The sequence below is a fragment of the Mauremys mutica genome, chromosome 2 (assembly GCF_020497125.1).
Source record: "Mauremys mutica isolate MM-2020 ecotype Southern chromosome 2, ASM2049712v1, whole genome shotgun sequence".
NCBI lineage: Eukaryota > Metazoa > Chordata > Testudines > Geoemydidae > Mauremys > Mauremys mutica.
In genome coordinates, this window is record NC_059073.1 from 147,969,238 (window position 1) to 147,984,302 (window position 15,065).

A 15,065-nucleotide genomic window follows, 5' to 3' on the forward strand; every position below is an offset into this window, starting at 1 on the left:
AATGGAAACCACTTCAAGCCAGGGGGTGGTGCTGCACCCCTAGTTCCAGCACCTCTGCCCCTCACTAAGCCATCTCCTAGCTGGCCGGCAGGAGCTGCTGAGTATGCAGACCAATAGCTCTGTGCCAGAGGTGCATGCTCAATCTACTTCCCCTTCAAAGTGTTGCCTCATTGGCTTTCCCTTTTTATTTACTGAATCTCCTCACTAGTCAGTTTCAAGTGTGCTGGTATAAATCATAGAAATGCTGGGCTGGAAGGGCCCTCGACAGAACATCTAGTCCAGTCCCCTGCACTCAGGCAGGAGCAAGTAAACCAAGACTAGCCCTGACAGGGGTTTGTCCAACCTGTTCTTAAAAACCTTCAATGACGGGGATTCCACAACCTCCTCTGGGAGTCTAGTCCAGAGCTTAACTACCCTTAGAGACAGAAAGTTTTTCCTACTATCTAACCTAAATCTCCCTTACTGCAGATTAAGCCCATTGCTTCTTGTTCTGCCTTCAGTGGACGTGGCGAACAGTTGATCACAGTCCTCTTCCTAACAGCCCTTAACATGATTGAAATCTGTTACCAGGTCTCCCCTCAGTCTTCTTTTCTCAAGACTAAATGTGCCCAGTTTTTTAACCTTTCCTTACAGGTCAGGTTTTCTAAACTTTGACCATTTCTGTTGCTCTCATTGCGACGCTCTCCAGTTTGTCCCCATCTTTGCTAAAGTGTGGTGCCCAGAACTGAACACAGAATCCAGCTGAGACCTCACCAGTGCCAAGTAGAGTAGGACAGTTACCTCCCGTGTCTTACATACAACACTCCTGTTCATACACCCCAGAATGGTATTAGCCTTTTTTACAACTGCATCACAGTGTTGGCTCATATTCAATTTATGATCCGCTACGACCCCCAGATACTTTGCCAGCAGTACTACTGCCTAGCCAGTTATTCCCCATTTTGTAGTTGTGCATTTGATTTTTTTTTCCTCCCTAAATGCTGTCTTTATTCAATTTCATCTAATTGATTTCAGACCAATTCTCCAATTTGTCAAGGTCGTTTTGAATTCTAATCCTGTCTTCCAAAGTGCTTGCAACCCTTCCCAGCTTGGTGCCATCTGCAAATTTTATAAGCCTACTTCCCACTCCATTATCCAAGTCATTAATGAAAATGTTGACTAGTATCAGACTGGGATTGACCCCTGTGGGACCCCACTAGATGCATTCCCCCAGTTTGATAGCAAACCATTGATAACTACTCTTTAAGTAGGATCTTTCAACCAACTTTGCATCCACCTTGTAATAATTTCACCTAGACCACATGTCCCTAGTTTGCTTATGAGAATCATATGGAACTGTGTCAAAAGCCTTATAAAAATCAAGCTATATCACATCTGTAGCTCACCCTCCCCATCCACTAGGCCAGTAACCCTTTCAAAGAAGGAGATTAAGTTGGTTTGGCATGATTTGTTATTGACCAATCGATGTTGGCTATTCCTTATAACCTCTTTATCCTCTAGGTGCTTACGAACTGATTACTTAATTTTTTTCCTGTAACTTTCCAGGTATTGAAGTTAGACTGACTGGTCTATAATTCCTTGAGTCCTCATTTCCCCACATTTTTAAAGATAGGTGCTATGTTTGCCCTTCTCCAGTACTCTGGGACCTCACCCATCCTCCATGAGTTCTCAAAGGTAATTGCTAATGGTTCGGAGATTGTTGCAGCTAGTTCTTTAAACAGTTACAGAGCATTTCATCAGGCCCTCCTGAACTGAATATATCTATCTAAATAGATTTGAACCTTCTCTTTCCCTATTTGGGCTTGTGTTTCTTCCCCCTTGTTAACATTAATTGTGTTAAATATCTGGTCATGATCAACCTTTCTAGTGAAGAATGGAGCAAAGAAGGCATTAAACCCCTCCGCCTTTTTGATGTCATCTGTTATTAGCTCACCTTTCCTGCTAAGTAGTGAACCTACACTTCCCATGTCTTTCTCTTGCTCCTAATGTATTTAAAGAACCTCTTCTTATTGCCTTTCATGTCTCTGGCCAGGTGCCTTAGCCTTTCTGATTTCATCCCTACATGCTTCTACTGGTCTTTTGCACTCCTCCTTAGCAATTTGTCCCGGTTTTCATTTTCACTTTTCTGTAGGGATACTTTTTGATTTTCAGGTCATCAAAGAGCTCCTGATGGAGCCAGATCGACCTCTTGCTATTCTTCCTAGCTTTCCTTCACAGCAAGCCCCACTGATCTAACACGGGCTGTTTCTGAGATATGACTCAGCCAACACCTGTTAACCCAGCAGGGCCAGTCCTGCTCCCCCTGGACCTCAATGGGAATTTTGCTATTGACCTCAACAGGAGCAGGACTGAGCTCACCTTCTCCAAGTCCCGAGATCTCAGACCCACTCACCCGATGCGCCTCACTCTTTGCCTCCAGCTGCAGAGCACAGGTGCATTGTGGCAAGAGCCAGGGAACATTCTGAAGGAACTTGGGGCTGGTCTGGGTTGAGGAACCCCTGATATAGTGTGACGTACTTCCCCAGGGTACAATCTGGAACTAGGGTACCGCTGAGCCCTCTGTCTCACCAGCCTGAGCTCCCTCTCACACTGCGATAACGTGACAAGCTGCAAACCTCTCCAGGAACTGCACTTAACACAGACATTCATAGGCAAGGACACACCCAGCAGCATTACATGAATGCTTTTGCCAGCCACTCATGAACCAACAATAGGGAGGCTCCAGCCAATTCCCCACAGCTCCCCAGTCTAGGACCCCAGAATTGTACCATCCTGCCCTGGTCAAAAGCCTGACCAGTTTATAAGTTTATAACCCATTCTGCCCCTCCCTCAAAGTGGAGATGCACAGGTTTTTGTTAACTGAGCTAAGATTTTTTTTCATGCACTTCACTCAAACCACACTGCTTTTAGGTAAAATATACAGCAGATTTATTAAATACAGAAAGATTTTAAGTGATTATAAGTAATAAGTATAAAACAGATCAAACTTGATTACCTAAAAAATAAAGCAAATTCACAATCTGAGTTCTATTAACTAGACAGGATTTAAATTAAGCAGTGTCTCACCCTGATGGTACAAACAGTTCACCAGTCTTCCACACACAGGCTGGGGTTCCTCCTTTCCATCCTGGGACCCCCTCCCCAATCAAAGTCTTTGTCCTCTAGCCATGTTTCCAGGGGGGAGGGGAGTGAGCCCAAGTGACAATGTCACTTCCCCCTTTTAGAGTTTCTTTCATGGAGAGGGAACATCATTGTTCCAAGGAGAGTTCCCAGCCTAGCAGTGGAAAAGTACAGGCAGAAGATGGAGTCCACTATCACATGATCTAGTCACATGTCCTTGCATGCTTTGATGAGTCATAGCAGCCATTATCCATATACTAGCTAAAGCATTCACAGGAAGGCCCATGGGGTGGGGATGAGCTCCCACTAAGGCCCCTTGTGTTACCTAATGGGCCATCAACTTGAATAGTCCATTCACAATGTGCTGCCTATACTGGACGTAAACTACCTTGTGGGTATTACCCCAGGAACAAACACATTTGAAATACTGACAGACAGTCAATATTCATAATTTCAGATACAATGACAGCACATACAATCCAACAGGATAGTAATGTGCAACAGATCAAGATTTTTAGACTAATACCTCACAAGGCCTGCATTGTACTAAACATATCATAATCCTATCTCAATAGTAAATATGGGGGTGCCAGGCTGTCACATATAGACACACTGAACCAGTGTAAAATGGGGCTTGTGCTGGTGCATCTGACTGGGCCAGCACATCTGCACTGGTGGATTGCATCAGTGGTGCTGCATTGGGGTCAAAAACACCCAGTTTAGATGGGGCCTTAGAGGGGAGGGTGGAAGCACATGAGAACCTTACTGTGTCGAGAACCCCACCCTTCTCAACCAAGGGGTGAGAGCACCTTTATCTCAGCAGAGGAAAAGGAGCTATTTGATTCTCTCTCTGCCTATACAAAGTGGCCATCCGGGCAGTATCCGGGCATAGGTTCCTTCCCAGGGCTCTGATGGGGAGTTTTGCAGGGGAAAAGGGGGAAAGTTGTAGCTGTGGCCACACTCTGTGACTTCAGTTGCAGAAGAACAGGAAAGTGCTCGCAGGATATACTGGGTTGTTGGTTTGCAGCTCACATGCAGGTCAGGAAGTAGGAGGCTGGGGTATTTTTTTATTTGCAGGAAGTGTCTGTTCTGGAACCCCAAGCTGGGCCTAAAGCCGTGACTCATGGGAACCCAGCGGCCACAGTCACTCTGAGTTCAGGAGATGTATCCGACATTCTCTGTGACTCACAAGAGGAAACCGATGGTGCAAGTGTCCTGTCCTAGTTAGCAATAGCAAAGGAGCCCAGCAGAGCCATGTCCACACTGCAGGTCAAGCTATGTTGGACGGTTCCAAGTGACCCAGTTATACTGGCTGTTCTAACCCCTGGGTGTGGGGTCAGACCCTTTTCCAGTTGGGGACCTGCCCCCCATCACGCTCTGCCAGGTCCTTGTTCTTCACATAGACCCTGCATCCAATGCTGCACTCCCTGACCGGCAAACCCTTCTCTCTGCCATGTTGTCTAAGAGTCTATGATACAGAGCTTGTGTAATTTCACAATGAAGCCTGGTCTCTATGCTGAAAAGTTTTGCTGCTAGATCTGTGTTGGTCTGGGTGTGTGTGTGTGTGAGGGATTTTCTGCTGACATAGCTATGCCGGCAAAAGCCCTAATGGAGACACGGTTATAGCATCAATAATGGGCTCTTCAACCTAGCAGAGAAAGGTCTAACATGACACAACAGCCAGAAGTTGAAGCTAGACAAATTCAGACTAGAAATAAGGCACTAATTTTTAGCAGGGAGGGTAATTAGCCATTGGGACAATGGACCATTGAATCCAAGGGTCATTGTGGATTCTCCATCATGGACCATTTTTAAATCAAGCTTGGATGGTTTTCTAAAAGATCTGCTCTAGGAATTATTTTGGGGAAGGTCTCTGGCCGGTGTGATACAGAGCTCAGATCAGCTGATCACAGTGGTTCCTTCTGGCCTTGGAATCGATGAATCTAGATTAAAGCTAGCTCGGGCTTGTCTACTCAAGCAGCAATTACACCTCATGACTGCAGTATAGACATAACGTAAGATACTTATCTACCATCACCATAGCATCTGAGCGACTCATCACACCTCTGCAAGGCGGGGCAGTGCTATTATCCCAGATGTAAGCCAGGGTCTGAATGAGCACTCTCCTGCCAGCTAACAACGAACTGGGGGAAAAGACCACAGGAGCAGGTCTCATTTGCATAGACACACCTACTTTGCCTAGCTGATAAGCAGTCAGATTTGCTTTGCCAACGTGATCAGTTTTGGCTGTTTTGGGTTAGAGTTCACTTAAGTCTTGGATGAATTGATGGTAATGAAATGTTGTTTTTCTTATTGTCTGACTAATGGGCAGCAGAACTGTACTCAGAGCTGATCAGACTCAGCTGAGGGTTCTTGTAGCTGTTTGGTGATCACTAGAGCTGAAATCACCAATAGGCTAGGACCTGGTGTGGGGACAGTGTTGGGGTGAAATGCAGCAGTGAGGTTCTCCCCACCCAGTGAAATCACTAAGAACTGGGATAGGTGGGGGAACCTCAGAATACAGAGGCTGCATTACTTGCCTACTCCCACCTGGAGTCTGGGATTTCACTGGCTGAAAGATTTGCCAAAAGTCACACAGGGTAGAGCTGGTATTGGAACCCAGGACTCCAAAGTCCTAGGTGTGCACCCTAACCATTAGGATATCCTGCTTCTGTGCCCCAGTGACTTCAATGGCACTGCACTGAATTCCCCTGCGGATGCTATGGCTGACAGTTCTGAAGCAATGCTGGGCAGAAGGATGTGGTGTGTGGATGGGTAGTTCCCTGCCCGTTCTCCTGCCACAGCATGAATTCCCCAGTGGCAGAGAAATACCCACATTGCTCCTTGGCAAGATTGCTCAAGCGAAGGCGCTTCCATCACAGTCTCACTTCCCTCCCAGCGGGGATTTTCAGTCTCTTCCTCACCGGGTGTGTGTCACTTTAGGGCAGTTCCAGGTTTTCCACAGCAGGAAAGATGGCAAATAAAGGATGCTCCTTGGGGTGGAGTGGGTGGTTGTTAGTTGCATAATGGAAGGTAAACTGAGGCAGTGACCGGGCTGGAAGTTTAAATCAAAGGAGAGTGAGTGATGCTGATCGGACTAGGATCCAGAGAAATGTAAATACAGGCCCCTCCCCAGAAACTAACCAATTCCATGGCCTCCTCCCTCTGCTGCGTGTGCTAGGTCAGATCTTATAAGAGGGAATAAAATGCAACCTCATTGGAACCAATAGGACCAATCTAATGCAATGGCAGGGCAAGGAAAAGAACCCACTCGTGCAGATTGTTTACATTGCAGTTAGTTGCAGTACATTCAGGAAAGAGGGGCAGGGGTGGTAAGTCCGTGACACACACCACCCGGAGGCCATACCAAGCATCCTTTCCATACCCGCAGAGCAACTCAGCATGAGAAGGAGGTAAAAGGACAAGGGAAAACCTGTTTTTCTGACCGATCCAGGCTGCCCCATCTGGGGCCAATGAGGTGAAGGGATGGAGGGTGGGAGCATGTTCTCGAGGAGAGGTCCTAGGGCTAGAACAGTCACATTTCGGGGTGGAGGGTGGAAATCTGGGATACGATTGCTTTGACTCGGATCTGCACACTGCAGTGTGGAGGCCAGAGCTCCAGGTTCAAGCACAGGTCAGAAAATCCTTAACCTATGGTTAAAATACAGTGTAGATGCTCCAGCCGAGCGTTTCCTGACACGGGTCGACTGCCTCAAGTCTCACTAACCCTGAACTCACATTGTAGTGTAGAAGTTCCCTCAGTGGTGCTAGTAACTGGTCTTGTCTCAAGCTGCTGGAAATCAGTGACCAGCCTGGCCATCTCCCTCACTCCCCTTTGGCAGCCACGCTTCCCCCTCGGCCCCACAGATGTTATGTAATACACAGCATGCTGCAAGAGGCTCAGCAATGGTTTCCTCCCTGAGATCCAGCCCTGTCATGAGACACCTCCATCTGTCCTGCAATCGGCCACAGGCCCCTCCACAGCCGGCCTGCACCAGCGCAGGTGTGGGTTTTAATCTGTCCTTGCTGCTGTCCAGGTGCACGGACAGCCCCCAGCATAGGTCGCCCACCCCCACACCGATCGCCTCATCCTTAGCAAAGTTAGCTGCTCCGGGTGCCTTGCATCAGCACTTCCTCCAGTTACAGCATTTGTGGCCAGGAGTGATTTCACCGTGTGACGTGGGAGCAGGCTCCGTGCCAGGATGGGGCAGAGCTGAAATTCTCTTTCTGCCTCCAGAGAGTCTGCAATGGGAAGCGTTCACCCCCACCAGCACGAGCTCACAACCTCAGTGGCTCCTGCTTCACCCATCCATCCACCCACCCTCAGCCTTCTCAGCAGCCAGAGAGGTGGTCATGCTGCTACAGGCATTGCTGGGTTTCCAGCCCCCTCTAATTTGCACCTGGGTATTTCCTTTGGCCCATTATAAATCAGGGTCATTTGGATTTGGGATTTTGAATGCTCACAGCGTTCAGGGGGAGGGAGGGCAGCTTGGCTCAGGGTCCCTGTTTCTCAGCAGAGATATCCACGGCAAAGAGAGGGCTGGAGTGATCTACGGTCACACGTGCATTGGTTTAATTACACTCGTTGTTAGTAGATTACATTCCCTTCACAAGGGACATGGCAGGTGATTTATGACCAGGCTGTGGAGCAGGAAGAATCCAAACTGACCCGCTCTTGGGAACAAGCCTGCGACACAGAAGCTGTGGGAGCCAGGCTCCCCAAAAAAGCAGCAAAGAATCCTGTGGCACCTATAGACTAACAGACGTTTTGCAGCATGAGCTTTTGTGGGTGAATACCCAGTTCGTCGGATGCAAGAGCTCCCCAAGGAGTTCATCACCTGTTGTTCCCTTGCTATTCTCAGCCACAGCTGTCAGCAATAGCCTGCAGTGAACCTCCCAGCCTCTAGTAGAGATCAGCAAGGATTTCTGGCAGCTGTGGCCCCAAAGGGCCAGTCTGTGCCTGGCTGTGTGAAGGGAGGAAAAGCCCTCAGTCTGCCTCATGAACAGGGCCGGATTAGGGTTATGAGGGGCCTAAGGCTAATGGGAGGGAAGGGCCTAAGTATGAATTACTTATTGCAAAAAAAATTATGAAGTCATCAAACTTGTATCTACATACATATTTACATATTTATTTATGTAAAATTAACAAGTTTATTCTACTCTTATGACACTTCAAACAAACCATTTCCCCCCTCAGCTTTAGCTGTTGCAAAGTCATGAATGATGTCATCATAATTCAAAGACCCGACGATTTCATTCTCAGTGCTCAAGAGAGACAAAGCACTGAGATGCTCTTGAGTCACGGTGGATCGAGACATTTTTGACCCTTGTTAGAAGAGATCAGGAACGTTCTCCACTACAGCTAGTGATCATTAGTGACAAATGCAGCCATAAGACAGTTTCAACATTTGGGAAACGTTCAATCACATTGGGTTCAGTGACTCGGTACATACAAATATGCTTTCGTCATCTTTTCTCTCTTTATCTGAGGGTGATGAGAATTCAACAAATTGAAGAAATTCTTTAGTAAACTCTACTGGGAGATTATCTGGGTACTTCTGACACAGACATTTGATACCTTCACTGACTTCGGAACTTGAAATGTTAGGAAAAAATAGTTTGTCAGTACACTAAAGGTTTTCTTAATATTTACATAAGCCTCGATCCGATGTTCGAATGAACTCCTCAGTTGGTTGATGATTGTGATGAAGGTATTAACTCTGGAGACCTCCTTGTCACTGAATGAGTGGGCAGTTGCATCATTGCATGTCTTCTGTCTTTTGCGGTGTTTGGCTGACTTGTACTCATGGTTAGCAGTCCTTGCAGCCCCCTGAATTTCATATTCATCAAAACTATCCTGCATTTGTTTGAAGAACAGTTCCAAGACTCCTCGTTAGGTTTACAGCAGTGGAAAGGTCAATTTGAGCACATTGCAAGCTTAGACTGCCCCTTTTCTATTTCCCCCTGTGCAGGGCTCGGGGGACAATCACACGGCCTGCAGCCCCATCTGCATTCCTCCTGCTTGGCTGGATTCTCACGCAACTGTCAAGGGAGGCGCCAGGCATTTGCCTGCACTTGCACCTTTTCACTGCTAGGGGATGCTCTTGTGCCTGCAGAGCAGGAAGCCTGCCTGGCACCTCCCCTCCCTGCTGGAGCAGGACAGGAAGGAGCAGCTGGGAGGCAGTGGTGGCCGGAGGAGAAGGCAGCTAAGGAGGCAGCCTGATGAGGGGCCAGATGCCGGTTGCAGATTGTCTCACCCATCTGCCGCCCAGAGTCCCAGCACCCACCCATCCCCAGAACCTCAACTCCTGCCATCAGCAGGGGCCTCCTGCCCCCAGAGCAAGGCCAGGCATCCACCCCCACTCAGACTCTCGCACCCAGGCACCTATGAGCACCCACCTACCCATGCAGCGCCAGGTCCTGCACCCAGCTGGCCCCAGTGCTGTATTGCAGTTATAACATAGACCCTCCGTACATGCCTCACCAGGAAGTGGCTTCTTTTCCAAACAGTCAAACAAGGCCCCCCCGCCCCCCTCCACTGCATCCAGTCACACGGTACATGCGACTCAAGCTATGGGACACATTTGAGCACCTAACTTTTACCCAGCTACCATTCTGTTGGCAACATGACAGAGGCCTGAGCCGCAGGTTTAATATTAATCCACTAGAGCAGATTGCAGCCGTCTTCAGGGGAATCCTGCAGAGATGGTGGGTCTCAGCCTGCCGTGGTCTGCCTGGCTCCAAGTAGCCAGATCTGAGGGCCAGGGCAGAGGTGAGGCCCTGAGAGTCATGCAAGCTGTCTGTGGCAGAACAGCTAACTGAACCTGGGGTTCCTGAGTCCCAGGGTAGTATCCTAACCAATGGACCATCCTGCCTCTGTGCTCCCCTTGGCTCTGCACACACCTGTGTGTGCTGCATGCACACAAGGCTGAGTTACAGCCACCGCAGGACCCAGAAGCATGGCACAGCATCCCCTGACCACGGCACCCTGGGTGGTTGCCCAGGCGGCCCAGCCCTAAGACCAGCCCTGGCACTCCCCGACTCCTGGGCAGTGAAAAACTCAGTCTTAGGGAGGCTCAGCAGGGAGATATGGTGCCTTGGGGGAATGGAAACTATGGCAAATTATATAATGTGATCCATTCAGGCACTGCTTGAGACTTTATTTTCCCAAGTATCTGCAATACTGAGAGGGAGGTGCAATACCAAGAGGGGCAGGGGGTGCTGCAATACTGGCAGGAGGGGCTCTCTGGCAGGAAGAAAGAGCTTCAGATGGCACTGACAGGGCGGGTATAAAGTGAGATGCCAAATTGCTGTCAGATCTCATCGAGCTGTAGGCTTCAAGGCCAGAAGGTCCCATTGTGACCATTGAGTCGACATCATGCAACACACAGAGAACCCAGAGAACCTTAGCCAGTGATTCCTGCATCCAGCCCATATCAGGTGGTTGAGCTAGAAGGGATCTTATAGCTAGAGACATCCAGTTTTGATGTAGACTCTCCAAGCAATGGAGAGTCCACCACCTCCCTAGGCCAGCTGCTCCCTGGTTAACTAGCTGCCCTGGTTACACTGCCTTGTTTCCAGTGGGAGGGGGGATTGTGTCCTGGAGAGACTCCACCCCTCATCCCAGCCTCTCTGGTGGAGGAGAGGGAAAGTAGGCTATGGAGCTACTGACACGCACCAGCCCCCTACACACCCCGCCCTCTCCCCATCCCCTGCCCCTCCTCAGCAGAGGGGAGCCCAGGCCTGCTGCATCGCACCTTCAGTGCACTCACATATGCACCTGCAGAGTGACATGCAGCCTTTAGGGGGAAATGGGGGAATGGCTTTATTGCCACTGGAAGCTCACACAGCCCAGAGCTGAGGGAGGGGGAGGAAGGGGGTGTCTGGGTTACAGCTGTAGCTAACACTTAGGAGCTGGAGACAGCAGAGTCTAGAGGTTAGAGCCAGGGCCTGGCTTCTGCTCCCTGCTCTGCCATGGTATGAAGCTATTGCCTTTTTCTGTGCCTCAATTTCCCCATCTGCAGGGTGGATGCAGGGGTGCTGGAACAATGTGCATAGTGGGGGTGCTGAGAGCCTTTGAACCAAACTGTAAACCCTGTATATGATGGAAACCATTTCAAGCTAGGGAGTAAAGCCGCACCCCCAGCAGCCCAAGCTCCAGCACCTATGGGCAGATGCAGGGGTGAGCTGCAGACGGTTCGCAACGGTTCGCGCGAACCGTTTGCTAAAATTAGACGCCGGACAGAGAACCGGATGCTAAAGTTCTCTGTCCGGCGTCTAATTTTAGCAAACGGTTCGCGCGAACCGTTGCGAATTCTGCCTCCACCTCCTGCCATGAAGCTCCTCCTTGCTTCTCCTCCCCCACGGCTTCCCGCAAATCAGCTGTTCGCGCGGGAAGCCTGGGAGGGCTGAGAAGCAAGCAGGCTTCCCCGGCCCAGGAAGACAACGCTGAGGTAGGAAACTAGGGGTGGGGGGGCGTGTGCCCCGGCCGGTCCATGGCCGTGGCCCGTCCCCGCCTCCCCGGCCGCGACCCTGCCCGGCCGCCCGCCCCCCCCCCCGTCCGACCCTCCCCGGCCGCGACCCTGCCCGGCCCCGGGTCCCCGCCCGACCCTCACCGGCTGCGGCACTACCTGGCCCCGCGTCCCCCCCCCCCCCATCCCCCGCCGCGACCCACCCCCGCCCCGCGTTCCCGGCCCCGCGTTCCCGGCCGCGACCCTGCCCGGCCCCCCGGCCCCGGGTCTCCCCCCCCACGTTCCCGGCCCCGCGTTCCCGGCCGCGACCCTGCCCGGCCCCCCCCGTCCCCGGGTCCCCGCCCGACCCTCACCGGCTGCGGCACGGCCCCGCGTCCCCCCCCGTCCCCGGCCGCGACCCTCTCCGGCCCCGCATCCCCGACTCTCCCCGAACCCCTCCCCGGGTCCCCGCCCGACCCTCCCTGGCCGCGTCCCCCCCCCCCCGCGTTCCCGGCCCCGCGTTCCCGGCCGCGACCCTGCCCGGCCACCCGGCCTCCCCGGCCCCGGGTCCCCGCCCGACCCTCCCACGCCGCGGTCCCCCCCCCCCGCGCGTGCCCGGCCGCGACCCTGCCAGGCCCCGGGTCCCCGCCCGACCCTCACCGGCTGCGGCAGGGCCCCGCATCCCCGACCCCCCCCCGAACCCCTCTCCGGCCGCCCGGATCCGGCCGCACACCCCCCTCGGCCCTGCCGTGCCCCCACCTACCGGGATGCTCGGCTCTGGACACGGCCCCCCACCTCCAGCCCGGCCTGGCCCCCTGGCTCCAGCCGCCCCTGCTGTTTTGCCAGGGGGCCGGGCTCCGGCAGCGCGGGTCTGGGCGTGGCGGCGGCCCCGGCTGCCCGGCTCCAGCTCTGGCCGCAGCCCTCCCTGGCTCCACCCGGCCAGCCACCTGGCTCCGGCCGCCGGGCTCCCTCCGCATCCTCCGGCTCCGGCCACGCGACTCCTGTCCCGGCCCAGCCACGTCCAGGCAGCGCGGTAAGGGGGCAGGGAGGGGGTGTTGGAGAGAGGGTAGGGGAGTTTAGGGGTGGGGGGGTTAGAGGGCAGGGAACAGGGGGATTGAATGGGGGCAAGGGTCCGGGGGAGCAGTCAGGAAAGAGCAGGGTTGGATGAGGTGGTGGGGGCACTCAGGGACAGAGAGAAGGGGTAGTTGTATGGGGTAGGAGTTCTGGGGGGCCATTGAGAATGAGAGGAGGGGTTGGGTGGGGCGGCAAGGGGCAGTCAGGGGACAGGGAAGGGGGGGATGGGTCAGGGGTCTCGGAGTGTGTGTGTCAAGGAACATGAGGGGTTGGATGGGGCACGACCCCCCCCCCGAGGGGGGGGAAGGAGGGAACCCGTTGTTAAAATTTTGGAGGGAGGAGGGAACCGGTTGTTAAAAATTTGGCAGCTCATCACTGGGCAGATGGTAGGAGCTGTGACCAGGCACAGCGAGGCTGGGATGAGGATGGCAGCGGAGCTGGGGAACGTTAGCTTCTAGCTCCCCCTAGTGGGGCAGCAGCAATGGCACTGCCTCCATGGGTCGATGAGCCCTGCGCAGATACAAAATGTGTATTTGCATCTGACCAGCTATCCACAAACACGGCCCGCGGATATCCGCAGATTTGTAGGGCTCTATGGATCATCCCTTTCTGCAGGGACTTAAGCAATGAGCTCCTGATTCGGCACAGGCCAAACTTTAAGCCCAAGAAGCTATGTGTGGCATGAATGGTGCTGGGCCAGCTCCACCCCAGTGCAGACAAGGGCATCATCGACTGTGGGGCAAGTGGGGCAGTTGGCCTCTCCCAGACCTTGATTCCCCCACACGCACATACACACTTTTTCCATTATGTATCCCACGCTGCCCCTTCCCCAGGCTTTGCAGGATACAATAGAATTGCATGTAATGCTCTGTATGCTGCCACATCTCCGTCCTCTGACATTTTTCTGAAAGCAGGCGGCTGGTAGGGCAGATGGGGGTGTCTCATGACAGGGCTGGATCTCAGGGATCTCATATCATGCCTTGCCATGTCCTAGAGCAGCACAACACCCTCCTCTGTCTCCCTTCTAGGAGGAACACACCTGTCTTTAAGGCTTTCAATCTGAATTTAACAAGCTCCTGGCAGGCAGGCAGTGCCCCCCTGAGCTGCCTCTCCCCTCCCTAGCATCACTCCTCTTCCTCCATCATTCATCTCCTTAGCAGGGCCGGCTCCAGGCACCAGCTTATCAAGCAGGTGCTTGGGGCGGCAACTCCGGAGCGGGGCGGCACTTTGAGGTATTCGGCGGCAATTCGGCGGAGGGTCCCTCACTCCCGCTGGGAGCGAAGGGCCTCCTGCTGAATTGCCGCAGATCGTGATCGCGGCTTTTTTTGTTTGTTTGTTTGTTTTTGCTGCTTGGGGCGGCAAAACCCCTGGAGCCGGCCCTGCTCCTTAGTCCTTCTCAACCCTCATAGCAACCCTGGGGCTGGCAGAATAGATCAGCCCAGGGGCCTGTGTCACCCAGTGTCCCATCTCTGACAGGCCTCGGTCCCAGCTGCATCCGAGGATGGTGCAAGGAGCCCCCCTGCCTTGACAGAGTGACCTGCCCCTTAGGAAAGGCCCCACATAAATTCAAGACTGGCTTGTGCCCTAAAGAAAGAGTGACAGTTCCCATTCTCCACATCAACCTCTGATCCCTTGGCCTCACAGAGTTCTTGTGGCAGTCAGTTCCACAGGTCCTTTTGCCTTATGTGACATCTATCATCCTCACATTCACTCACCCCTCCCTGTTCCTTGTTGGTTCTCCTTTCCTGCAGGGTACTAACTGGGCAGAAGCCGGTCTCCTGTGATGAGACCTGTCTGGGTCTCTTCCACACACCTGTTACCCATAGGGCCCATTGATAGCTCCTTTCTTCCTGGGAGACCATCCTCCATACATACCCTGTATGGCCCATCCGCAGCCCCCATTATCCACTGTGAGGATCATATACACCCCCCTGGGGCCCATCCACAGCTCCCCTGCCTTCCATAGGCCCATCCCCCCCGCCACACACACCAATAGGACCAATCCACATCCCTCCTTAGGGCCCATGGGTTTATTTGTCTAGTGTGGCTAGACATCCATGTTCTAACCCAGGGGTCAGCAACCTTTCAGCAGTGGTGTGCTGAGTCTTCACGTATACATGCTAATTTAAGGCTTTGCGTGCCAGTAATACATTTTAACGTTTTTTAGGTCTCTCTATAAGTCTATAATATATAACCAAACTACTGTTATATGGAAAGTAAACAAAGTTTTCAAAATGTTTCAGAAGCTTTATTTAAAATGAAATTAAAATGCAGAACTTATTAGTTTAGTGTGATCCTTGCCCTTGCTTTTCCTTCCTGAGTTTTCCAATGTCTGGTGGCACCTATTTGGATACTTTAAGCTGCACACAGGCTTCTGAGTGATCAGTTGATAACTGGCTGGCAGCAGGTCAGCGGCTGGAA